We start from the raw sequence: 26,279 nt of genomic DNA, 5'->3' as shown, positions 1-26,279 counted from the left end.
ATCGAAGATAAAGATTTCATTTAGCAGAGATTTCTGCTTTCTAGTTTTAGGATTCTGGCACCTTGATGCTGAATCAGGTGGCTGACATGATCGACAACCCTCTGGTGATGGAAGGAGGGCTGTGGCTCCAAAAGCAGCCTTCAGCATTCTTGCACTGAAGGCTGCTTCACACCACAGACCAAACACAAAGTGGGAGGTGGAGTGATGTTGTACCTCTCCCTTCCCTTCAAAGCCCTTTCTACTTCTTTGAGGCAGGAACATATTAATACAAGGCTTTTAGAGGGAGGGGAGAGATGCAAAAATCCCCCCCACACACCCCAATTTGCCATGCCTGAAATGCTACCAATAGCAATCTTCAGTGCAGGGACGCCGAAGGCTGCTTGTGGCCCTCATTCCATGGCCAGAGGGATGTGGATCCTGTCAGCCACCAGTTTTAACTCCTGTGGAAATTTGCTTTAATTGTAATCACTTTAATTTGTTTACTCATAAGAGTCCTTACTTAAGCATGCAGAACTGGCTCCAGCTTTTAGGGGGCCCTCAGCGAAGGGCCATCCAGGGGGTTCCTCCTACCTGAGCAGACTCCAAGAGAGTCACTCTGCCACCACAAAATGAAGGCTAGGAGCAAAGAGGTGGACTTGGGGATCAGTAGTGGACCCCACCGAGAACCCTTGGCAGCTGCCCAACGATGCTGACTCCCAACACTAGCCCTGACATAAAGGAGCTAACATGGTATAGTGGTTAGAGTGCTGGACTAGGACCGGGGAGACCCGAGTTCAAACTCTGGGCCAGTCACATCTCTCTCAGCCTCTGGGCTCCTTGGAGGAAGAGTGGGATATAAATGTAAATAAATAAATAAATAAATAAATAAATAAATAAATAAATAAATAAATAGTAATTTTAAACAACAATAAATTAGAATTGCAGCCTGACTGATCAATGGGATTTGCCCACCTCACAGCGAGCATCCTGGCTCCTTGCAAGGACAGGGCTCTTGCTCCACCCTCATAAGGCTGTTGAGAACGTAGGCCAGCAAACAAGGAACGGATGAGCATTTCATGCTAGGAGGTAAATTGGCCTGTTTGGATCAAACAGCTGTGCCGTGCAAAAACCAAACTAGTGCAAGAACTACTAGTAAAATCTGATGCACACACACACGCCAAATTCCATGCATTTAAGAGAACACCTTCTTTATGAGTTCCACTGCCTTTTGATATTATCTGGGGAGGTCCATCTGCAGTAGGGTTGCCATGTTCCCTGGAATTTAGGGTAGCCCCTGGATTTTGGCTCCTCTACCTGCTGCTAAATTCCACCCGGATTTACACATATTTCAGATGTGCTGCCCAGATTGCCCAGATTTTACTCTGAATCCAATCACATGGGAGGGCAGAGAAGGAGGGGAAAGTATACAAATTTATCAAATAAATAAATAAATAAGATGCAAATTGGTTGCTGCATAATTTGCATAATATGCAAATTAGGCCACCTGGCAATCCTAATCTGCAGTTTCCACCAACCCAGCTGATGACTACTCAACAAAAGGCCTTCTCCATTGTCACCCTGAGGCTTTAGATGGAATGTGCTGGGATTACTACTTACCATTTGTTTGTGTATATTTTATTCACTCATTCATATGTGCTGTTTGTAGTTGCTTACCTGGCTGGATTATGTATAGTATATTTCAGTCATATGCTTATTGCATATATACTGGTTTGGGGCATATCTTATATCATGTCTAGTATGCTATATGATTAAATCTTATTTCTATTTAATTGCCTATTAGATCATTCTGTTCATGGTTTGTTTTTGCTATTTCAAAACAGGCATAATAGGGTTTCTCTGGGTTGCCCCAGAGACCAATCTGGCTGCTGCATTTTGAACTAACTGAAGTTTCTGAACTACTTAGAAAGGCAGCCCCACGTACAACACATTGCAATAGTCAAGCCTGGAGGTTACCAGCTGATGCACCACTGTTTTGAGGTTGTCCTCTTCAAGGAATGAATGCAACTGTTGAATCAGCCGGAGCTGATAGAAAGCACTCCTGGCTATAGCCTCCACCTGAGATACCAGGGTGAGGCCTGAGTCCAGGAGTACTCCCAAGCTGCGTACCTGCTCCTTCTGGGAGAATGCAACCCCATCTAGCTCAGGGAGATCTAACTCATCCCTCAGATTCTTAACCCCTACAATGAGCACCTCCATCTTGCTTGGATTCAGTTCCAATTTGTTATCCCTCATCCAGCCCATTACTGCCTGTAGGCAGGCATTTAGAGGATGAATGCCATTTCTTGATGATAAAGATGAAAAGGAGAAGTAGATTTAACTTTACATTTTTTAAAACTATTTTTTAATATTCCACTCTTCCTCCAAGGAGCCCAGAGTGGTGTCCTACATACTTAGGTTTCTCTTCACAACAATCCTGTGAAATAGGTTAGGCTGAGAGAGAAGTGACTGGCCCAAAGTCACCCAGCAAGTATCATGGCTGAATGGGGATTTGAACTCAGGTCTCCTTGGTCCTAGTCCAGCACTCTAACCCCTACTCCATGCTGGCTGTCATTTGGGCATCATCAGCATACTGATAACACCCAGCACCAAACCTGATGACCTCATCCAGTGGTTTCATGCAGATATTAAAAAGCATTGGTGACAGAATGGAGCCTTGAGGGACTCCATATAACAGCTCCTGTTTAGAGGAGCAACTGTCACCAAACTCCACCATCTAGAATCTACCTGAGAGATAGGAGTGGAACCACTGCAAAGCATTGCCCCCATCCCTAACTCCCCCAGGTGATCCAGAAGAATATCATGGTTGATGGTATCGAACACCGCCAAGAGATCCAAAAGAACCAGCAAAATCACACTCCCTCTGTCGATTCCCCTGTAAAGATCATCCATCAGGCCAACCAAGGCTGTCTCAACCCTACAGCCAGCTCTAAATCCAGTTTGAAATGGGTCTAGATAATTGCCTAGAATGTACACAACCAGCCTGGTACCTTGCCTGGAGAAAAGGATTTCCATTTCTTGGCAGTTATAATGTTTCATTGTACATTACACTATCTATTATTGCAAGACCTGGATTCAGGCAGGATATAGTCAACAGTTAGGTAAATCTCAAAATCAAACTTTAGCACTAGAGTACAATCCAGACTGAAGTTTGAGAAGCTGTCTTTTCACACTGTTAATTTTGTCCTCAGAGCCCTTACAATAAAGTTTTGTCTTTGACTTACCTTATGATGCATATTTAATGCACATTTTCGAATCTTCAAGGCAATAAACTTCACCTTTGATAGTAGCATAACTTACCTGGAAATCCAACTGATGTTTAAGCTAATGCTAGATCAATGCTGAATGTTGATATATAGCTAATAATTTCTTTCAGTCCAGCTTTTTAAAAATGTCCACACTGTTCCATCTTCAGTCACTAGAGCAAACTACAACTGAAAGAAGCTGCAGATTAAACAGGAAGCTCAAAGTTTAGTCGTATATATCTAGTACCACAAATCAGTAATATAATGAAGTTCTTGATTTAAAATTAGAGGAAGGGTTTGTGGTTATAAACAAAAACAAAATTCCCCAGCTCTCTGGGCAATCAATGCAAAGCTTTATATCGAGAACCCAAACCCTTGAACGGATTGTTTGCTTCAGTGAACAGGAACACGACCTGAACATAAAATCATTCAGACTGTCATCCTACAGACTTATTTGGAAGTAACCCATTCAACATAGTGGGCCTTACTTCTGAGTAGACTTGCTGCAGATCAGACTGTCAGTTACTTTGAATCTGAACCCCTGAATACAAACTTTGGGAATCAGTTCAAGATAGGAGGTTCAATCATCAGGAGGTAAGGAAGTTCATTTGAGAGTGGTGAGAAAGGAGAACCTCTCTCCTCCAGCCCTATAGAGGGGAATGTAAATTTATTTCCTAGGATGGCATTTGAGAAGAGATGAAAGAGAGATCTGGGCAGGAGTGGCTCACTCATGAAGCAAGGTGAGCCGACGGCCTCAAGCAGCACCTGCACCATGGTGGGGCAAATGCAGATATCACGTCCCACATGCTGTGCCTGCCTGCCACTGCCCCTTCCCAGCTCCTTGCCACCCTGATGCCCCCTTTCTATTCCCTCCCACCTTTTGTCCCAGCCTGATGCCAGACCCACCTCCCTCATAGCGCTGCCCTTCCCCATCTCCTGGCTGCCTTACCTTCTGGGCACTCTGGTGTTTTAAACTGCAGGTCAGCAATGGCAGCAAGGTAGGATCTGAACTTCTAGCATGGACCAGTGGCCAAAAAAATTCCCAGTATAAGGGGAACCTTATAACAAATAACATGATTACACAATGTCAAGCAAAAAGCTTGTACAATGCTCACAGTGTGTAAAACCATCTCTGATATAAAAAGATATAGTAAAAACAACCAGCCCACTACAGCATTCCAGTGAGGCAAAGAAATACCTAAATGCCATCCACCACAGACACTTAATAAGTACTTAATATAAATAATTCAAAAAAACTGATACAAAGGCAGCTTATCTCAATTAAACATATTATAACAAGTCAAGCAAAAAGTTTATATGATACAATAGGTACAGCCACCTCTACTTCTAGAAAATTCATTAAGAGAACCGACTTATTATAACATTCTAATACGGTACACAACTACTCAAACACCAACTTCCTCAGGCACAGTTTCTATACCAGCTGGAAATCAGCAGTAATTAAAGAATTAAAGATATGCTGCCAATAATAGGTGCGGTTCCCAAAAGTACCTACAACAATAGTTTTATAACACTGGGCATATGCCAGAAACCTGGATAATTTTCACAGAAGCAATAAACAATTTTTCATCAAGTCCATAGAGGACTAAAAAGTGGAAATTACAAGTTGTTCTAGTAAGAACTAATCTGCCTAATTTCCTTTCATGATCTCTATAACTCAACTCAATTTGGTCCAAATCGGTTAGGCAGTTCACAAGTTAGCCCACTGGTACCTCAAATGTTCATGCATCCACCATCTTGAATTGGGGTGGATGACATCATCACAAGGTCTCCCTGTGTGTCACTCACTACAACTGTACCAAATACGGTTCGAATTGGTTAGATGGTCAACAAGTTAGTCCACTTGCACCTCAAATGTTCACGTTTCTGCCCGCTTGAATTGGGATAGATGACATCATCACAAACTATGCCATTGAGGTAACTCTATGTTATATAGAGGTGTCTCTATGCTACAGCTGTAGCAATTCTGGTTCAAATCAATTAGGCGTTTTACAAGTTAGCCCACTTGTGCCTCAAATATTTACACATCAGCCAACTTGAATTGGGGAGGATGGCATCTTCACAAACTATGCCATTGAGGTGTCCCTATGTGTCCCTACAACTGTACCCAATTTTGTTCATATTGGTCCAGGCATTGCGAAGTTGATGGGGGTGACACACACACAGACACATGGATGGATACACACACGGAATGCCAAATAATCTCATAAGCCTACTGGAAAGTAGGCTAAAAAACTGAAAAACTTACTGTTTATGCTAACCTGTATATTTATTTAGTTAAAATAGTTCTATACCACCCAAAACCTGTGTCTCTGGGTGGTTTACAATAGTATACCAACTGGAAAACACTGATATTGCTGTATCTCAAAAGCTTTACGGTCTGCTACCCAATAATAAGTGCTGTACCCAAAGGCACTTACAGCAATATTTATCATTGTAAACATATGGTAAAACTGGATAATATTTCACACAAAAAAGTCCATGTGGGACTAAAGTGTTTCTATACAAAAATCCAAAAAGCTTCATGTTGAAGTAAACTAATTGCTGTATCTAGTCCTTTCTTACCTGAGAAAAAAAATCTTTGTATCAGATTGATACAGGTGCCTTTGTATCAATTTTTTTGAGTTATTTACATTATTGAGTGAAATGAAGACGTCTCAGGATGTATTCATTAGGAATCAGTAGCCTCCATCTTCCCATTAACACAGGCAAGACAGAATCAACATCCCTCTGTATTTTGGGTTTCAGGAAAAACCGAATGAGCCAAACTGGCACAAGTGGATGAACGCCCTCCAAAGTGTCCAAATACACTACTAACCCTAAACAAACACACTACTAACCCTGATCCTTGTTCCTGAGGTGAAGGCTGCAGAATCCTAATGAACATAGCCTGAGACAATATTAGTGTAAGTTATTGTTGAAAGAGGCATTCACTTTATTAATATTTTGTCTGTGCTGTAGTAGAAAGTAGCTGTGCATTGGCATTAAGAAAGGGAGTAGATGAGATATAATTTCATGAAGCATCTCAAATTAACCATTTTTGAAGCATATAGCAGAATATTTTCTACTGCACCACCAATTTAAGTTATCACCCTATGCCCCTGGTTAATTATATAATGTGTGAAATGTCTCCTTTTGTCCATCTTAGACCTTGCTGAACACCCTATTAACGGGTGTTCCAAACACCTGCAATTATGAAACAGAAAAATAGCTGCAAACATGACACACTGTATCAACCTATCATTCTGTGTAAAGTTTATTAACCTAGGCCATGTTGCCCCTATGGTAGGGGTGGGCAAACCTGGCCCTCCAGCTGTTGTTGAACTACAACTCCCATCATCCCCAATGGCAAATTAATGAGGATGGGATGATGGGAGTTGTAGTTCAGCAACAGCTGGAGGGCCAGGTTTGCCCACTCCTGCCCTATGGAAATGTAAAAGCCGCAGACTCTTGAGCCTTTGATCAAAGAACGATGCTGTGAGCCCTTGCACATTTTAGTTGCTTATTAACTAGTTGTACTTTCCCCAGCAAAACTGTAGTGTAAGGCCCATTCATACTTATCAAGACAGCCAAACTCTTACCAGTGTGTACAGTTTAGCACTTGCCCAGGCTTACATAGCTCTGCTCTTCTGGGACAGCAAGTGCCTGTACCTCTGTGCTAGTCCTACACACGTGCATGTATGGAGGAGGCAGATAGTTGCACATGATGGCTGAGGGGCAGAGGACAATACAAAACTAGTGATGGAGATGAAGTTTGAATTCAAGGAGTATGGATGCAGACTCCCCCATTTCAACTGCTTCATCTCAGTTCAAGACAAACCAAAGCCCTGTTCACATGTTATGTTCTATGCATGTCCAATCACTGTGCAGTTTCTGCAGGTACAGATAGTCACACATACGTACTTAGAGTAGTGCACTTTCTATCTGTCCCCTGAATTCGAGCGGGCTCGTACCCACTTTTCACATGAACACATAACAGTCACCCACACAAAAACATGTATGTGTGTACAGACACCTGTATGCATGTACAACATAATATCTCAAAAGGGATCAGATTCTTCCAAATTTGAGCCTGGGCTAATATTGGGATTTGCCCTATACCACTGGCACTCCCTGCTGCACGCCCATTCTTCCTTCCTTCCCTCTGTCCCCTTCACTTCCCTGCTCCCAGATTTATGTGGCAATAGGGTAGCAGTAGCAGTGGCAGCAAAGTCTCCCCCCCCCCCCGCTGCCTATCTGGAGGTCTCTGTCTTCCTCCCCAAAGTTTTGACACCTAGAATGCCCTTAACTGTAGCAATTGACATTTCTCAGGGCTCTTTTTCTCTGGGCTGCTGCTCTTCTAGCATTCCAAGTGAGAGAGAGTGAGGAAAGAAGGCAGGCAGTGGTCGCCAAAGAGAGGGAGGAAAGTGGGGAGGAAGAAGAAGAAGATGAGAGAGCCTATGGCTCTTGCCAGAGCACATGCCCTGCATGGAGGTGCTCTTACCCCGGACTTCAGGGCTGAAGTCCAGGGCCACAACAGCCCCTGGGCCCCCCAAAATCCTCCTTAGTCTGTCCCGGGTGGTGTGGTTACCCAGCTGAGCATGATGATGCTTAATTGGCAGGGGTGGGCCTCCAAAGGCCTTTAGGTCCAGGCTCCAGAATTACCTAGGTGCACTTCCGGCCCTGCTGAAATGTAAACAAGAAGGAAAAGGGGCAGCAGGGAAAGGGTCTACAAGTGTAGCGGGGGGGAATACCCCTGCTAACTTGGCAAAGAAGCACCTTTTAATGTGGTGATTCTCTTTATTTAGCAGGGGGAGAGTAACTGGCCCTATCCACCCCCAGCACAGTACTTCCAGTGATTGTTGCTGGTGTCCATCTTATGTTTCTTTTTAGATTGTGAGCCCTTTGGGGACAGGGATCCGTTTTGTTAATCTTATTTATTTGTTATTTCTCTGTGTGAACCGCCCTGAGCCATTTTTGGAAGGGCAGTATAGAAATCGAATGGACAAATAAATAAATAAATAAATACCATCAATATTGGAGGAGGGAGGTTACCTTATCTATAAACTTTTTTTAATCTTTCCTTGTCAGCATTTAAACACATGCAAGAGTTTTGTTTTCGTTTTTAGCAGTCACAGGAGTGAGTAGAAATAAAGACACGCAAAAGGGACTTTGCCCGTCACTACTCAAAATTGCAATGTCCCTGTGCTTTCTGCTTTTTGCTAACTACCCCCTACTCTCTCCACAGTATTTCTTTATCAAATTCAACTACCTTTCAGTGTGTTCTAGCTTAAGAATCTTACCTATTAAGATTGTAAGCCCTCTGGGTCTTGTTAGCTATACATTTTGTACTGTGCCTTGCATATGCTTTGTGTTAAAAAAAACAGTGGAAATAATTTCAGCTAGTAAGCACTGCTTTAGTAACTGGTTGATATAACTGAGTTAGATCCATATCAACTTATACAATACTGTTTTGTGTGAACTGCCCTGCCCTGCCCATGAGCAATTTTAAACAACTTTTAGAGGCTATTCTCACGATTGGCCGAAATCGGGCTAAGGGAGCCAAGCCCGATTTCGGCCGATCATGTGCTGCAAAGGGATCTGCGATGCTCCCGGCAGCAAACTTCCCAAAGTACCCCTCCCCTTAGTTGAGGTTAACGGAGCAAGCGCACCATTAACCTCATCTTTTTGATTGTGTATTGCCGTGGCGTGGCGTGGCGCCGCATCAACACGTGAGGAGACTCCCGGCTTCCCAGGCTTGGGGGTGTCACCAGCATCCTGGAGCTTCTGGGGGCTGCATGGCCTCGGATCCCCACAGCCCCCACTGGCTTCGTGATGGAGCCGGCAGTCGTGTGGGTGGCCGATCTGGACGCCGAGGGCTGCAATTGTGATCGTCTGTGGGGAGAGTGGGCTAAGCTCACTCTCCCCGCAAACCCCCTTAAGGCAGGTCTCACTGATTGTGAGACTTGCCTCATAATGTCATGGAGAGGAGAGCTGGTCTTGTGGTAGACCAATGGTCTGACTCGGTATATAGCAGTTTCCTATGCTCCTAATGTTATTTTTTCAGGAATTGTGTTAAATGGTTCTTGGCACTAAGATTTTGTCAAAAATTATGAACTATTGAAAAAGAGCACTGAGAGGAAGAATCAGTAAAAATGTAGACTTCCATCTTGCACAGGATTGGGGCAGGGGGTTCCCTCAGTCCAGTTTCATGACTTAGCAGTATTGCAGCCGATAACGTAGAATAGGAAGCCTCAAAATCATGACAGTTCTGTATGGCACAAAACAGAATTTACGGCTTAACATGTTGCCTTAAGACAGGGAGAATCAAAGGCTACAGTGGTGTAGCCTGAACCTGTATTCGTGGTTCCAAGCCAAACTTAATTGTGTTTATGTATATACTGTCTAGTTAAGAAAAGGCTATTTTGAGCTATACAGTCCTTAAAGACTTGGATTCTAATAAATATCCTCCAATTGTTCCTGTTTACCAGGGACAATCTGTATTTTCTCATACATATCTCTGGTAAAATCACTGTCCCTATTATATTTGTATGTTTGCACTTTGGAAAATGCCCTGTTGCTTGTGTGAGTCACACATGTAAATAAATGCATCTGCATGACCCTAAGGCACCAAGCCAAGTCACTTGAGAACAGGTTACTTTGGAGTAAATGAATGCACGGCATTCAGGTAGTGAATGGACAGCATTCTGACCAGTAGTTTTATAAATGGAAGACCTTTCACTCACACAAAGGACAATTTCCACCATTTCCCCCCTTCCCCCTGCAGCCCCCTGAAAATATATCCCTGAGGTTTGGGGGAGCCTCAAGAGCAACCTTTGAGGGAGGGGAGTGTTCAAAGGACTGCAGAGGGAAGGAGATTGGTGAGAATCATCCCTCTCTTTTTGCACAAGTGGAGCATCTTCCACGCATAGAACTACTAGTCAGGATGCTCCCCAAGCTATAACAAATTGTTCTAGTTAAAACTAATCAGCCTACTCTCCTTTCACTGTCTCTACATCTGGACTAAATTTGGTGCAAATCAAGGTTAACAAGTTAGATCTCTTGCGCCTCAAATGTTAATGTGTCTGCCATCTTGGATCAGGGTCAGAGGGTCAAAGGTTAATAAGGAGAAGGGAGATTAATGTCTCCTGGCCCACAGTCTCTGAGGGGCCCCCAAGGCCAGTCCTTGCTGCTTTGGAAGGAGCGGCCCAGGCCCTTTTCCTCCAGAGCTGCTCTTGGAAGGCTAATCTATCCACTACCTGCCACTGGGGATGGAGGCTATGCAAGACAAAATGTGGGCCCTTGGGAGCAGCAAAGGCAGTGGGCATGCCCAGGAGGAGCAGCAACAAAATGGTGGGTGAGGGCTCCTGACTCCTTCTCCATCCCTGGGTCTCTCCAGCAGAAGCCTCAAATCCTGTGCTGTGATCTCAAGTTTACAGGGACAAGGCAAGAGGAAGGTTAAAGGTAGCGAGTAGAGATTCCTAGAGAAGCCCTTGAGTGATGAGAGTCCTAGAGAGGCCCGTGTGTAAAGAAAGCATCCGGCTCACTCACCCACCTGCGGAAGGCAATAGTTGATTTCTCCTCCTGCTAGCGTTAGCCTCTGCGGGGATCTGGTGAGTGCAGAGGGGATGTAGGGTGCAGCAAGCAAGCAGGGAGGGAATATGGGTACCACAGTGAGGGAGGGAGGGAGGAAGGGCATGTGGGCAGTCCCCACAAGCAGGTTCAGACTCTGTGACTCCTGACTTCTCTTTTGACAAGGATTAAAGCAGCAGTCCTGTCATTGCCCAGCCTCATCTTGAGCTCCTCCCTTGCTTGAGCTAAGGATGGAGCTCAGTTAGGAAAGTCAAACAACTCTTATTTGTGTGTTTTTTGTGTGTGATTTGTTTTTTTCCTTGCTTCCCACATTTATTGAGTGTGTGTGTGTGTGTGTGTGAGAGAGAGAGAGAGAGAGAGAGCGTCTATCCCCAACTGAAAGCCTTCCTTGTTCATTTATGTGTTGTCCCCTCAAAAAATGCCCCTTGCTCCCAGAATGGCTCACAATATTTGAGGGTTGGTTGGGGAAGAGTGGAGCTAGCCTAGCATCCTGGTTGTTTGCTAAATTTAAACTGGTTTTCCTTGTTATCCCTTCACTTGCCTTTTCCAAATGAAAAATATTGTTTGGTTTTTTAAAATCTTGCCATACTACAGCCCTGACAAAAATTGTTAAGCTTGGAACAGAAGCTTCCTTTGGAACCCACAGAAGGAGAGGAAAGCGGGTCTTGTGGTAGCAAGCAGGAATTGCCCTCTTGTATTTCACAAAGTTGATACTGTTGTATTATTTTGTTCTGCTGTTGTTTACACCTTGTAGCTGTAGACTTCTATCCTCTGATAATCTGCTACACTATATTACATGTGTCCTTAATGTTCTTCTGTTCTTCTGCAGCAGATACATGGGGCCAGGTGAAGGAGAGGAAGGCAGTGAGGAGCCCATTTTAAAATCTTGTCTCCAGGCCCACTCCAACCTTGGTATGCCCCTGATCGGGGTGGATGTCATAATTACAAACTGCACCATTGAGGTGTCCCTGGGTGTCACTTACTACAGCTGTTCCATCTGCCATCTTGGATTGGAGTGGATGACATTGTCACAATCTTCGCCATTGAGGTGTCCCTATGTGTCCCTACTATTGCAGCAAATTTGGTTGAGATCGGTTAAGCAGTTCACAAGTTAGCCCAATTGTGCCTCAAAAGTTTACGCATCTGCCATCTTGAATCAGCATGGTGACATAATCACAGGCTATGCCATTGAGGTGTCCCTGTGTGTCACTCACTGCCGCTGTACCCAAATTGGTTCAAATAGGTTAGGCAGCCCACAAATTAGCCCGCTTGAGCCTCAGAAGTTCATGCAGCTGCCACCTTGAATTGGAGTGAATGACATCATCAGACACTATGCCATTTGGTACAGCTGTGCCCCTACAGCTGCAGCAAATTTGATTCAAATCAGTCGAGCAGATCACAAGTTAGTCCACTTGCACCTCAAAAGTTTACGTGTCCACCATCTTGGATTGGGGTGGATGATATCATCGCAAACTATGCCGTTGAGGTGTCTCTATGTGTCCCTACAACTGTACCTGATGTGGTTCTTATTGGTCCAGGCATTGTGAGGTTGTTGGCGGGGGGGACACATGGACACACACGGACACACACACAGAATGCTGGGTGATCTCATAAGCCTACTGGAAAGTAAGTTAAAAATGGAGAGGATGTGGCTTATGAAGTGAAGTGATCCTTGGTATATGACTAAAGATGCTACAAACATGTCCCTATTTCCTTTGCTGAAATGTTGGAGGGTATGCTAATAGAGTTGCTATGTAGTCGGGGTGGGGGAGTTCTTGCTACGTTTTTGGCTTTTGAACTAGTCACCATTTGCCAGGAAAATAAGGTGCAAAGCTGGCTCCTATCCACCTTTTAATTTTTTAAGCTATGCACCCTAAATAAATAGATATTTACTATTTATAGATATTTATAGATACTTACTATTTAAATAGATACTTAAATAATAGTAAGAATCTTTTTAAATAGTAAGTATCTATAAATATATATAAATAGTAAATATCTATTTGCGCCCCTAGTTTGGCCCAGCCGTTTTCTCCCGCTCGCCCACCTGTCAGCCACCTCTGGCTGCCTCCTCCGCCAGCCAGTCGCCTCTGCCCAGTAATGTGGCTCCACAAGCCGGGCACCTCCTCCCACCAGCGTGGCTCCACCGCCAGCCTCCTCCTTCCACCGGCTGCCTCTACCCAAAGCACTGTCTGGGCCCGGTCAGCTGCCTCCTGGCGCGCACAAGGCTCCATCGCCCACCCAAAGTACTTGCTGCTCATAGCTGTCAGGAACTTTTGCGAGGGTTCTGCCACTCTCACGAGAGGTCTGCCACGCATCCAGCATGTCTATGAGAAATATAGAGAGAGATTGTGCTGCGTTCCCCTCCTGGACTTGCACAGAACTGCTGGACACTTCAGGCTTCATCCCTGGACCTGCTTTGGCTCCTTCCCCAAACTAAGCTAGGTACCAGATTTTTATATTTGAAGAGTTGGCAAACCTGGCAAATCTTATCTGAAAAACTACCCTATGCCCTATCAAAGGTCTTGAAAATCAACCGAGACTTCACTCTTAAATGCACACCGTTCTAGGTGGCTGATTTTAAGCTATAGGGTGAGCTTTTTATAGGTTTGTGTTGTCACTTTTTAGTGTTTGATATGTCTTAGCATTTAAGAGCTGGTCTGGAGAGGAGAGCTGGTCTTGTGGTAGCAAGCATGACTTGTCCTCATAGCTAAGCAGGGTCTGCCCTGGTTGCATCTGAATGGGAGACTTGATGTGTGAGCACTGCAAGATATTCCCCTCAGGGGATGAAGCCACTCTGGGAAGAGCAGAAGGTTTCAAGTTCCCTCCCTGGCTTCTCCAAGATAGGGCTGAGAGAGATTCCTGCCTGCAACCTTGGAGAAGCCGCTGCCAGTCTGTGAAGGCAATACTGAGCTAGATAGACCAATGGTCTGACTCAGTATATGGCAGCTTCCTATGTTCCTATGTAAGTATGACAAATATACACTGAAATTTCCCTTACCACAGTCCTGCTGATACAATAGAATACTTTGGACATGATTCTGCCAAAATCAAGCATTTTAAATCCCATTTATTTTAGTTGAGATATTTAAGAATGACAATGGGATGCAAAAGGTGGATCATAGCCTTTGTTTTCTTCTTTATTTAATCCTGGTGTTTTTTTTTAATGTTTGCTGGACTCAAAGGTTGGTAATTAAATGTTATCTATAAGCCAAAGACTAATTATTCCTTTGGAAATACTAGTGATTTGTTGCAGTGGAAATACTAGTGATTTGTTGCAGTGATGCCAAGAATAATGGCAGCGGTCCATTCAAAAAATTTGCATTTTATTAACAGGAGTGAGTTAAGTGGCTCTGGAAAGCTTCTTAGAAACTGAAGACCACAAAGATACACAAAACAGATCAAATCAGACATTTGTTGTGTCTCCATAACGCTTATACATATAAGATCCATACTATGGCTATACTGAGGAAATAGGAGATTTTGAAGCAAACAATGCAGATATGCACTCCTGAAACACAATTGGAGCACAGAATCTTGTTGGTAGGAGCCATTGGTTCATGCAGACCAGACAATCTATGTTGCAGAGTAATTACTTATCCTCTATAAGTAATTGAACAAGAAGCCAACTATAACTGAGAAACAAGAGTTTGGTATTTATTACTAACTAAACATAGGCTAAGACAACAATAAATAGACTAACTTTCGCTTATGCAGAGAGAGGGAGAACCTCTCAGTTTGAATTCAAGGCAACAAGCGAAGAGCAGAAAAACAATGTGACTCCACCCCAAGCCAATACATTCAAACAGAGAGACGCATGCTCCGTATAAAGAATGGAGACAATGTCTATAGCAAATCCCAACACTATTCATATTTAAAGCTTGGGGTTGGGTCTACAGTACATGCAGGTAAAGAGAACTGGAGCTATTTCTTCTTCGGGGAATATTATCCCAGCTCCAATATCAAATGTTCGTCTGGGAAGTGAGGTGCCTCAAAAGATGGAGCATGCTGAGGTAAGGCAGGAGAGGAGGGATTCAGCTCCCATCACCCATGTACCCTGACAAATAACATGCTGACACACATTCTGTATATTAAGTAGACATGGTCATAAATAAAATGGCTGCCCAATGTGTGTAAATCTAACTGATATATGATTTTATTTATTATCTGTTTATATATTTTTTTATTTATCAGGATTTATATACCTCCCCAAACTCGCATCTCTGGGCAGTTTACAGTAAAATAACATAAATTAAAATATGAATTAAAATATTAAAACAATTTAAAACAGTAAGAGTCTATGAATCTAATTAAAAGCCGAGTGAATAAAAGTGTCTTCACCATCCTTTTAAAAACTATCAAAGATGGGGAGGCTTTTATTTCTGCAGGGATTAAATTCCAAAGCCTTGTGGTGGCAACAGAAAAAGCAACATATATTTCTCTGCAGCAAGGTAGCATAGACTTTAAAAGGATTGCTGATCATTATCGCCTATGACCTATGTGTCTCAGTTGAGATTAGCTTGTTGCGCTGAAAATTTAGAATGATGCTGCCACCATGTGGCTCTTGGAAAACACTGTAGTGTCTAATAAGAACTGGTTGTAGCAATGCACCTATATACCTTTTTGGCTGAAGACAAAAATAATTTCTGTGCTACATTTTATAACACATCATACACTCATTCTGGATGTTTCCTTGCTAAACTGGGCAAAGAGGTACCTTTTAAATGTGGTGATTCTCTTTATTGAGCAGGGGGAGAGTAACTGGCCCTATCCACCCCCAGCACAGTTCCTCCAGTGACTGTTGCTAGTGTCTATCTTATGTTTCTTTATTGTTTGTGAGCCCTTCGGGGACAGGGTTCCGTCTTGTTTGTTTGTTTGTTTGTTTGTTTGTTTGTTTGTTTGTTTATTATTTCTCTGTGTAAACAGCCCTGAGCCATTTTTGGAAGGGCAGTATAGAAATCAAATGGATAAATTAATAAATAATAAAATTAGATATGGCACTAAACATGCGGTGGAATTTGCAGCATTGTTGTTGCTGCTGCTGTTGTTGGTATTGACCAAAAGCTAGCATGGGGCGGGGTCTGTAATGCAGACTGTGGTCGTAGAGTGGGGATTGACCTTTCCTTCACACTGCTTTCCTACTGAAGAATCAACTTCTGAAGCTGCTATTTTCTCCTGAATGTGTTAACTATATTTTGAAACATGATGTCCTTATTGTACATGTTTGAGAGAACGTTCCTTGACGCATCGTGTCTGCCTAGCTGACCAAGCAGATAGTAGCTGGTAGGATGGTGCACATCAGTAAAAGTTTGGATTTCCAACATCGGGAATCCCTGCCCCCACCACCAGAAGGCATCAAAATGCGGGCAAGTGCCCCAGGTATTGGTGGCAGTGGCCTTTAACTGCCCACCCAGCAGTGGCGCAGGGGCAGCTGGGCAGTGCAGTGATTCTCAAGAATCTTTCTCCCAGCAGCCACGTGGGCTTCTCAGGCTACCCGGCATCACTCCATGCCCACCCATCAACTCTCAAGAATCACAGCGCCGCCCAGATGCCCCACGCCAGTTCTGGGTGGGCAGTTAAAGGGCCACCACCACCACACTACCCAGGGTACTCGCCTCACATTCTGATGCCTCCTAGGGGGGGGGGGGCAGGGATTTCTGACATCAGAAACACGAATTTACCAATGCACACAGTCCTAGTAGCTGATTTAGAAAGAACAACCATATTTAGCTGAAGGAATGTGGCCGATTTCAATGTCCAGCACTGTAAACTGAAGTGATCTCTGTCTGCTGTCTGTCTGTCTGTCCGTCTGTCTCTCTCTCTCTCTCTCTCTCTCTCTCATATATCATATCATATTTGTTCACCACCCCAAACTTCCATCTCTGGGCAGTTTACAACAATTTCTTATACTGTAATTTCATTCCTAGTTTAGTAAGAAATACCCACTACACAAGAAACCTTAGGATGTTGTTTTTTAAATTTTCTCACAAAAACACTTATCATTTTGTCTCTAAGCTCTGGAATTGATGCACGTGGCTTTCGCCTTCAGGACTGGATTGCTTTCCAGAGGGAAATCTTGGACTGTGGAGCTGAATAGACGCAAGTGTTCACAGCTGCACCTATTGGCTTCACGGAAGACAGGTGAGTTAAGGCGAGTAGAGCTTCTGAAACTATGAGGGACTGTGGAGTTTGAATTTTAACATTTAGGAATTACACAGTGTCAGTCGGGTAAGGCATTTGATGTAAGAATGATGTAGGCCAGGGTCATAGTGCTAGTAGTCTCTCATGTATTTATGGCCTGAGAGGACTGAGCATTTTTAACACTGACATCTGAGATCCATGTCATATTATCATTTCCTGTGTAGTGGAGTCACAATGAGTTGACAGTAGATTTTGTGAGGAAGTCTCCAACAGACACCCAGGAAATCATGAATCAAAGAGCCTGATCATATGACTCTTTCAACCTATAGTAACCATGGGTTTTAGTCAACCTGTGCTCACGTTCAGCTGTGCTGCTATTTATAGTGCAAATGTCACAGATTTAAGTACACATTTAAATAGTCATCAGTGAATTGTAAACTACTAGATCTTAGTCTCATCGCAATAGTTCATGTCATTGTCTTCACAAAGCACTGTCAGTGCTGGACATAGGCAGCAACTGCAAGAGAGTCAGAAGCTGGAGGGCAAACCAGGAGCCAGGACTAAGCAAGCCAGTCAGGAGTCAGGACCCAGGCCAGAGGTCAGAACTGGAGCTGGCGATCAGGATCAAGAAGTCAAGAAGTCAAGTGAAGAATCATGACTAAAGCTGGAAGTCAGGACTGAGGAAGCAAGCTCTGAGTCAGAACCAAAGCCAGAACCAAGGAGTCACAGACAAGACTACACCAAAGCCAAGTAGACAAAGCCCCACCTCAGAGAGGAAGCTCTTTATAGTTCTTAATGTTTGGCGGGGGCGGGGGGGTCCAATTGCCAGCCTGGATGCATAGGGCCAGTCTAGAGCCCGGGAGCTTTCCCCCCCCCTACCCATATATACCCGAAATCAAGACAACTCTGAATTTAGGATGAGCCCCTTAAAAATAGATGTTAAATATAGGTTATACCTATATTAATAATGATAACATAATAATACATTTTATTTGTTAGCTGCCCTATAACAAATTGTTCTCTGGGCAACTCACAACACAACATTAAAGCATCCAATAAAAACACATAAAACGCATCAAATCACAACACATACACACACACCCAAAACAATACAAAACAGTTTTAAAACTTGTTTTTTAAAAAACTAATTTTAAGAGCTTGAGTGAACAAAAAGATCTTCACCTGGCATCTAAAAGAACAAAGTGGTGGTGCCAGTTGAACCTCACTGGGGAGGCTATTCCATAAACAGAGTGTGACTACTGAAATATCCCTCTCCCTAGTAGCCACCCACCTCAAATTGTTTGGCAGGGGCACTCAGAGCAAGGCTCTAAAGAAGATCTTAAGGTCCAAGTTGGAATATGGGGCAACCTGGTCCCATGCCATTTAGGGCTTTAAAGGTTAAAAGGTTAAAAACAGCACTCTTAATTGGGCCCAGAAATGGACTGGGAGCCAGTACAGCTGACAAAGCACTGGTGTAATATGATCAAAGTGCCCAGTCCGAATTAATAACCTTGCAGCCCTATTTTGTACCAACTGCAGTTTCCAAACCATTTTCAAAGGCAGGTCCATGTATGATGCACTGCAGTAATCTAAGCAAGAGGTTACCAGAGGTGGCCAAGCTATATTTACCCAAAAAGAAGAGGACTCTGAATTTAAGATGACCCCCTGATTTCTAACATCAAAGAACTTGGAAAAAGCCTAGTCTTGGATTCACTTAAATACAGTAATAGTCCCAGGCTGCAGTTCTGGCAGCTCGCCACAGGGGGCAACCACTCACAGCACCAAAGGCACTCCAACCCAGTTTCTGACAAGCTCCTCCAGAGGCTTTACACACAGGGGTTCTGCCCCGAATCTCCTTCAGGAGAGAGTGTGTGCATTTGCAAACCAGCCAAACATACCCCGAAATCCCATTTTGATTCTTGGACCCACTCCACACACAGGTTGGGCTTTGTCTTACGAATTCTAGCTTATCTCAAGGTATTTCCAGATTTTTTAAAATGCTGGTTTTAAGCTACTTTTTCTGAAAATGCTGGAGCAAACAGGGAGAGGCGCTGACATAGACTCATTAGCATGATAAGAGGGATTCAGAAATACAGATCTATCTCTGTAGGGAGCTCTCTCCTCCCACCCACCCACCCCCTCATTGGCTACAAGAAAAACACTGACACTTGCATGCATGTGGACTTGTATTAAAAGAAAACCGAGAGCAGAGGGGAGGGGCTGCTTCCCTCAATGCCGTAAGTGTAGTTCGAAGTGGCTTTGCTCAACATTTACCCCGAAGCCTGAAGCCAAGTGAGAATAACTCCCCAGAGGGGTTTTCTAAAGCAGTTCTTTACTTGTTAAGGAACATTGCCTGTCCATTCCTCTCTGTTTGCATCACTGCTTTCCATCCAGACTGCCATGGAGCGACTTCACTGAAAGCCCTGACTCATGGACTTTTTACTGGCTTCTAAAAAAAATCTCCACTGTACTTCTGATTAAGATGTCGTTTAAATTTTTTTCAGCTGTGCAGGAGCCCTTATCTTGAGTAGCTTAAATGTAGCTGGGAGAATATTTATGACCAAGCCCCATGGGTGGGGCCTGATAGGTCTTTCTCCAGGAATCAGCGTTGCACTGGATGGGTGGATGTGGGCAAAGAAAATAAGATCAAGCCTTTGCAACAGAATATCCTTTCAGAATCAGAATATGATCACAGCAGCTGAGTGACAACTAGCCATTCAGTTCACCATGAAATTGATTTGACAATAGAGTCATTCCACCCTAATGAAGAAAAGTGTGATCTGCAGTGAAGTGGCAAAAGACCATTAGGATGTGGGACCAAACTGCCCTTGTAGGAGACTTGTGAGAAGACATTTAGAAATTCAATGACATCTGAACCTTTGGCAGAAGGGAAATCTGTCACTGTGGTATCTTTCATCTGATTGATTGCAATGCAGCACAAATGAAAGTGACCTAAGATCACAAACTTCACCCCACTAAAATGACCTAATAGAAGTCAACGCAAAATGCTTCCACTATATTTTCATTTGCTATGACTTCGTCATCCCTTTTCATAAGTGCTCAACACTGGTTCTCTATGATGCTGTCTTTAAAACCCTAAACTGTCACAGTTCAAGTGAACACCCCCCAACCATGTGTACTCTGGTCATTATATCAGGCCAGGTACCCCAGTTTAGGTTGGCAGTCACAAACAGCAGGACCTGCAGTGGCACCCATTTTTTGAGTCAGTGTTCCCATGGACAAGTGCTGCTACAGTAGACCCACTCTTTTTTGACTTCCAGGGCTTTAGTGAAGATCTTTTTATTCTCAAATGCTTTCAGGGGAGCTAGCTGTTCGAGTTCTTTTTATTCTTGGTTTTATTTAGTCTGATGACTTTTGATTATTTAATTATGTGTTCTGTATTTTTTAGTGTTTTATGGTTGATTTGGGGGAGTTCTTGGTTTTTAAGCTGATTTTGTGAGCCATCTCATAGATCTCTTACAGACTTAAGGCAGAATATGAATTAAATTCATTAACCAGGGGCGGAGCGACCATTATGCATCCGGATTCAAGAAACCCGGGCCACCATTTTCCTGGAACCATCTCTGCAACCCATAGCCACACCCCTTGCAGATGATGTTGATGCAGGGACCATGGTCAGATGTGAAAATGGGGGCGCTCAGTCCCATTTATGAGCACTTCAGCCAGCAGGGCAGTGCTGGGTTTCCAGCCCGGCTAGGAATCCAGCACTGGTTGAAACACCTCATAGGGTTGAATGGCCTTGTTTCCACATCTGGCCATTCCCCCTGCACCTGCATGAGTGTCAGATGCGGAGGGCATGGCCAGACACAGAAAGGGAGCCATTCAGCCTTAGTGAGGTGCTTTAGCCATGCTGGGTTTGCCACCTGGCTGGGAGCGCCTCTCTCTCCCTTGCAAGAAGGATGCTTCCAGCCAGGCTAGGAACACACTTCTGGCTGCAGCACCTTGCTAATGGGGCTGAAGGGCCCCATTTTCCCCTCTGTTCATGCCCGCTGCATCTGACGTCAGACGCAGGGGCATGATAAGGGCAAATGCACTAGTACGCGTGCCTACTTAAAAATAAAGGCCACCGCTGCCGCTGGAAGCTTCCTATGCCACTGTGTCACTAACCTCTCTTGCCTCTTTCAAGTTTTGCAGTCATTTTCACCTCACTTTCTCTGCTCTTTGATTACCCCTCCTCCTCTTCTGAGTGTTCTTCTGCAGTTTTACGCCCATCTCTGATATAGATTACAAAACCCTGACCTTCTGTGAGGGGGCACCTGCTTTTTGCAATTTAACCTTGAAATGTCCACAAGAAGGCTCTTGCACTGCTCTGATTCTTCCCCCACATCCCACTAAAATTTCTCTGTCTCCTCTACTAAACTCTGAAATAGTACCCCAGCCTGATGTGTTCATTCTCCAGTTAGCAACCAGTTCTCCAATTAGCAACCATGCCAGACTTGTGCTCTGTAGAGAGCTTAGCATCCTGTTAGTACTACTATAAATACTGGCCCGAAGGAAAGCATCTTTAATGCATTATTACCAATGGATGTTTCCAGATCTCATCAGCAAATGAGTATAATTCCAGTCCAGATATTTTGTGGTATGAGTGTACAGATGTCTGTACATTCATACTTGTTTTTGTGTGAATGACTATTCCTGCATCCATTTTAAAAGTGAAGCTGTGCCCCTCAAATGTATGGTATTGATAGGAAGTATACATTTCTGTGTCTGTGTTCAATATAAAATATTAATAATTGTACCTGTATACCTGTGTATATACACTTATTGTATGAGTGCTGAATATAATGTGTGAACAGCACTACTGTAACATCATACCAATGCACATATTCAAGGACAAGGCCTGTTATTGCCTTGTGGTTTAAGTAAATCTTATTTTCCAGCACACACAAGTGCAACCCACCTTCTTTTAGAAACTGGAGAAATGAACTTCACATGGGAAAGAGTTGTCCATCTCTGATGAAGTTCAGTATCAGTGAAGATCCTAGAACCACAGCATTCAGGAATAATAGTGTGTGTACATATGGCAGATGAACCAAGAATGCAGAAGACCTTCTATCAGATGTGATGCATAAATTTAGTCTGAGTTTCTGATATGAAAACATTATGTAAGGGGTCCAGCTGTGCAAATGCATCCCATTCCATCTTTTAAAATAATGAAGACAAGTCTCCTTACTTACATTCTTTTGTAGCACAAATATAACTACTTCACAAAAAGTCAAAGTTACAGAAATTGACTGTTTGGGAACAGCATGCTCTAGTGTTGAAGGTTATATTTGGAAACCAAATAATAAGACTAACTGGATGGCAGTAACTTTAGCAGGGTAGATAAAGATGAATGAGACATCTTTGTTAATATGATTTCACCACTGCTTAGCCAAGTAATTGCCAATAGAAATCCCACCTGGCAGGTTTTATTCAAATTGGCAGCAATGAATCAGCCATGGTGATGACATGTTTTCCATAAGGGGTGTTCCTTCTTAAATGTTCTGCATCATAATGCAAAGTGCTGCCAATTTTGCCAGTAGCATCCTGCAAATGCTGGTGTAAGAAACACCTTAGGGGGAAAGAAACAGTTGTTTCCTTGGAGATCATTATTATCATGTTACATGACTATGTTGATAGGAGAGTCTTTAAACAAGAGAGCCTAGAAACCAATAAACATGACCCATAGATATGGCAAAATCTTTAATCTGGGATCCTCTACTGTGGGTTGCTGAGACAGTCAATGTGGTGTTGTGGTACGAGTGTTGGAATAGGACTGGAAGGTTCCTCGCCAGAGCACTTCCAGGATCTAAGAAGACCTTTCACCCCCATTCTAGTAGAGTCATTCAAGGGGGCTATTCTGATGATCAGCAAAAATTGGGCTAGCCTCTGCTAGCCCGATTTTTGCTGATCATCAGAATCACCAGGCTCGCAGCCAAGCCTGGTGGTTCTGGAGCGGCTAACCTGCTCTGGAACTCCTGGTAAAAAGCAGGTTTGCGGAGCGGGCGCTCCACAAACCTGCTTTTTACAATCGTAAGTAGCCGCGGCGCGCGTTCGCGCCATGCCTACTCATGAGTAGACCCCCGGCCGGAAGGCGAAAAGCCGCCTCCCGGCTTGGGAATCTCCCCAGTATGCCCTGCACGCTTGCGCAGGGCATACTGGGGCTTGCAGGGGCCGCGTGGCCCCCGAGCTCCCCAGCCCCCACCGGCTCCATCTCGGAGCCGGCAATCGTGTGGGTGGCCAATCCAGCCACCCAGGGCTCCCTCTCTGCTTGTGAGCAGGGACAGCGGGATTAGCCCACTCTCCCAGCTCACTCGAAGAAACCGGATCTCACGGATCGTGAGACCCGGCTCAAGGAGACATTTCCTTAGGATTGTTTGTTTGTTTGTGGGGTTGGGTTGTTGTTTTAATTGTGCTTTGGTGGTTCTGGAAGCATGCACTTCTTTGCAACTCAGAGCCATTCTTTACATTACACTGACTGAGGTGGTAGAATTTTTCACTCTGCACCTTTAGGTTGCAGATGGAGGGCTGTATTTTTTAAACTTCACATAAAATGTTTTGCATGTAGTAAACCATCACATTGGGGAGAAGTCTATATTACATTTTTTCCACTGATGCTCCCCCTTATAAAAAGATCCTTCCATGTAGAAAATTTACTAGTTTTCTACATTGAAGGGTCTTTTTATAAAGGGGAGGATTCCAAACTGCAGTGCCTGAGCTGTTAACAGAAGCAGCACTCTGACTCATTCCATCATTTGTTATGTATGTCTTACAAAACAATTCTGATATTCTGAGGATTTTGCAGAGACTCTGTGGTTATGATCTGGCAAGCATGAAGACACTGGACAGGAACAAGCCAAAGTTAGGCACATTTATGTCCCATTTATTTCAGCAGCAGAACTGAGAAAATGCACATCCTTAACTCTCTCTAAGCTTTTGAAATGTGTCACTGTAGTTGGATTGTGTTCAGAGAATCTCCAGACTATGGGCTAGCCTGATAGTTTCATTTAATTAGTTGTAGCCAAGGTGTTTCCCATCACACTTGCAAGTTATGGAGGCAGTAGGCAGATGCAGTAACTGCAGACAGAGCGGCACGTGTATTCTGCCTTGTGTTTTATGTCAGCAAAGCTGCTGGTGAAAATCTGACCTTGATTGCAACAGATAGTGGAAAGGGCTGATGATCAGTTGTTATGAATTTCAGGAGATGGTATAGGGAGCCTTGAGAGTCTTGCGGAGGAGTGGGGTGTCTATTTATTTATTTAACATATTTATATACCACCCAAAATGCAAGTCTCTGGGTAGTTTACAACAACAACAAAGGTTAAAACATTAACGTGATATATGCCAGGTTTGATAAATATCTATACTCTTTTTTGTTTCAAGAAAAATAAAACAGGAAGGTGTGAGTGCTGGTTTCAATTGCCACAGCAAATGTTTGATGAATCTGCACTTTTACCAGGAGGTATGTAAACATGAGAAGATCTTTAATTTCTGTGATGTCTTAGAAATTGGGTGTGTTGTTTTCCTTACTTTTAAAGCCAGAAGACTAGAGCAGGGCTGGAAACTGGGTAACAGCATTAAGTGCTACACTCTGGCAGGAAACATCATGTGATCCCACTGTCTTTTGGTCAACCCAGAAGCCAAAGAGTGAGTTAGGATTGGTTAGTTTTATCTGGTTGCTCCCTCTGTCTCTGAAACCACAAAGGAAGCAGACATAAACCCTCTCTATTCACATGCTATGTTCAACGCATTCACCATCTCTATATAATGGCCAACATCCTGACTAATGCTGTGCACACATGCTGCCAAAAGAAGCACGTGGCCCTTAGGGACATATCGTTTTTATGCTTATATTTTATAGATTTTAAATTTGGTTTGTTTTTATATTTTAGCTTAATACTTTTGTTGTTATTTTATTGTATGTTTTTTAACTTTTGTAAACCGCCTTGCGATTGTTTTTAATGAAAGGTGGTATATAAATGCAACAATAAATAAATAAATAAATATCTGCAGGCTGCACAGAACACTTCCGGCGGAAAGAAAGATCAGTGAAAATTGCCCCTGCCCCTTGTATGCGGGCTCCTGCATTTCAGAAGCAGAACACAGCCACTGCACACGTGCTTCTTTTGGCTGCATGCATGCAGGATTAATCAGGATGCCATATGTTCTTAGTCAGTGTGCACATGAATAAATTTGTATGCACATAGAGTTATTCACATGTTATGTATAGCAGCACATTTCCTACAGTATATGCACCCTGTATTTGAGGGAGCCTGTACTGAGGTTCACTTTTAGAATGAAGTCATTCACACAAAATCATGTGTGTACAGGCACCAGTACACATTTAAAACAGAATGTCTGAATAGAGCTGCAGTGTGCTGGTGTGTTCCTGTGCTAGGGGCACCATGGCTGTCCCTAGATTGGGTGCTCACTGTTCCTCCGCAGGACAGGAAAGACAGAAGGAGAAAGAGAACAGTTGCAATATGACACTTTCATCCTCTAGGAAGCGCAGAGAAGCACGGAGGCTGCTGATGTCTTTCTTTCTTTCTCTTTCTCTGCAATGGGGCTGCAGCTGGTTGTCTAGAATCTACATCTATTGCAGGCAACATGGAGAGCAACCAGATTAATTTGTGCCTGATTTATACAGGTCACATAAGTTAGCCTTTTGTGGCAAAGAATCCAAAGGTTATTAGTCTTGACTACTGCAATGCACTCCATGTAGAGCTGCCTTTGTATGTAGTCCAGAAACTGCAATTGGTGTAAAACATGGCAGCCAGGTTGGTCTCCGGGTCATCTCGAAGAGACCATAGCCCAATTCAGACATTATGCTGTACGAGTGTACAGATATTGTGTGAATGACTGTACCTGGATTCATGTTAGCGTGAACCTGGGTACAGGCCCCTCAAATGCTTGATACAGATAGGAAATGTACTACTGAACTGCATTCAGCATAACATGTGAATGAATGCACCTGTGTACAGATCTGTACCTGTGTATACTATACACTCGTTGGACGAGTGTTGAACATAACATGTGAATGGGCCTCATATTACTCCTATATTAGAAGAACTACACTGGCTACTAATATGTTTCTGGCCAAAATACAAAGTGCTGGTTATAACCTATAAAGCCCAGAGTATTTAAAAGAATGTCTTTTTCACCATGAGCCCTGTTGACCACTGAGATCAACCAGAGAGGTCCCTCTGTAATTGCCACTGGCTCATTTGGTGACTACTCAGGTACGGGCCTTCTCTGTTGATGCTCCAAGGCTTAGGAATGTTCTCCCTGCTGAAATGAGAG

The 26,279-nt window shown here is 43.6% G+C and overlaps 1 protein-coding gene and 1 long non-coding RNA gene across 2 annotated transcripts in view; one reads left to right on the top strand and one right to left on the bottom strand.

Moving 5' to 3' along the window:
- The window catches only part of LOC128324748 (polymeric immunoglobulin receptor-like), a 35,664-nt gene extending 32,245 nt beyond the window's left edge, over positions 1-3,419 (bottom strand). Inside the window, exon 1 of the mRNA XM_053249689.1 lies at positions 3,298-3,419. The gene's annotated coding sequence lies outside the window, so the exon portion shown is untranslated. The remainder of the gene's footprint in view (positions 1-3,297) is intronic.
- Positions 3,420-10,763: 7,344 nt separating this feature from the next.
- On the top strand, positions 10,764-16,954 carry LOC128324751 (uncharacterized). Its single transcript, XR_008307074.1, has 3 exons — positions 10,764-10,855; positions 11,665-11,747; positions 16,851-16,954. It is a non-coding gene; the product is annotated as an uncharacterized LOC128324751 (long non-coding RNA).
- The last annotated feature ends 9,325 nt before the right edge of the window (positions 16,955-26,279 follow it).

Source organism: Hemicordylus capensis, chromosome 4 (assembly GCF_027244095.1).
Source record: "Hemicordylus capensis ecotype Gifberg chromosome 4, rHemCap1.1.pri, whole genome shotgun sequence".
NCBI classification, from domain to species: domain Eukaryota; kingdom Metazoa; phylum Chordata; class Lepidosauria; order Squamata; family Cordylidae; genus Hemicordylus; species Hemicordylus capensis.
The sequence above is the reverse complement of the archived record's forward strand: the minus strand, read 5'-3'. Positions and strand labels throughout refer to the sequence as shown.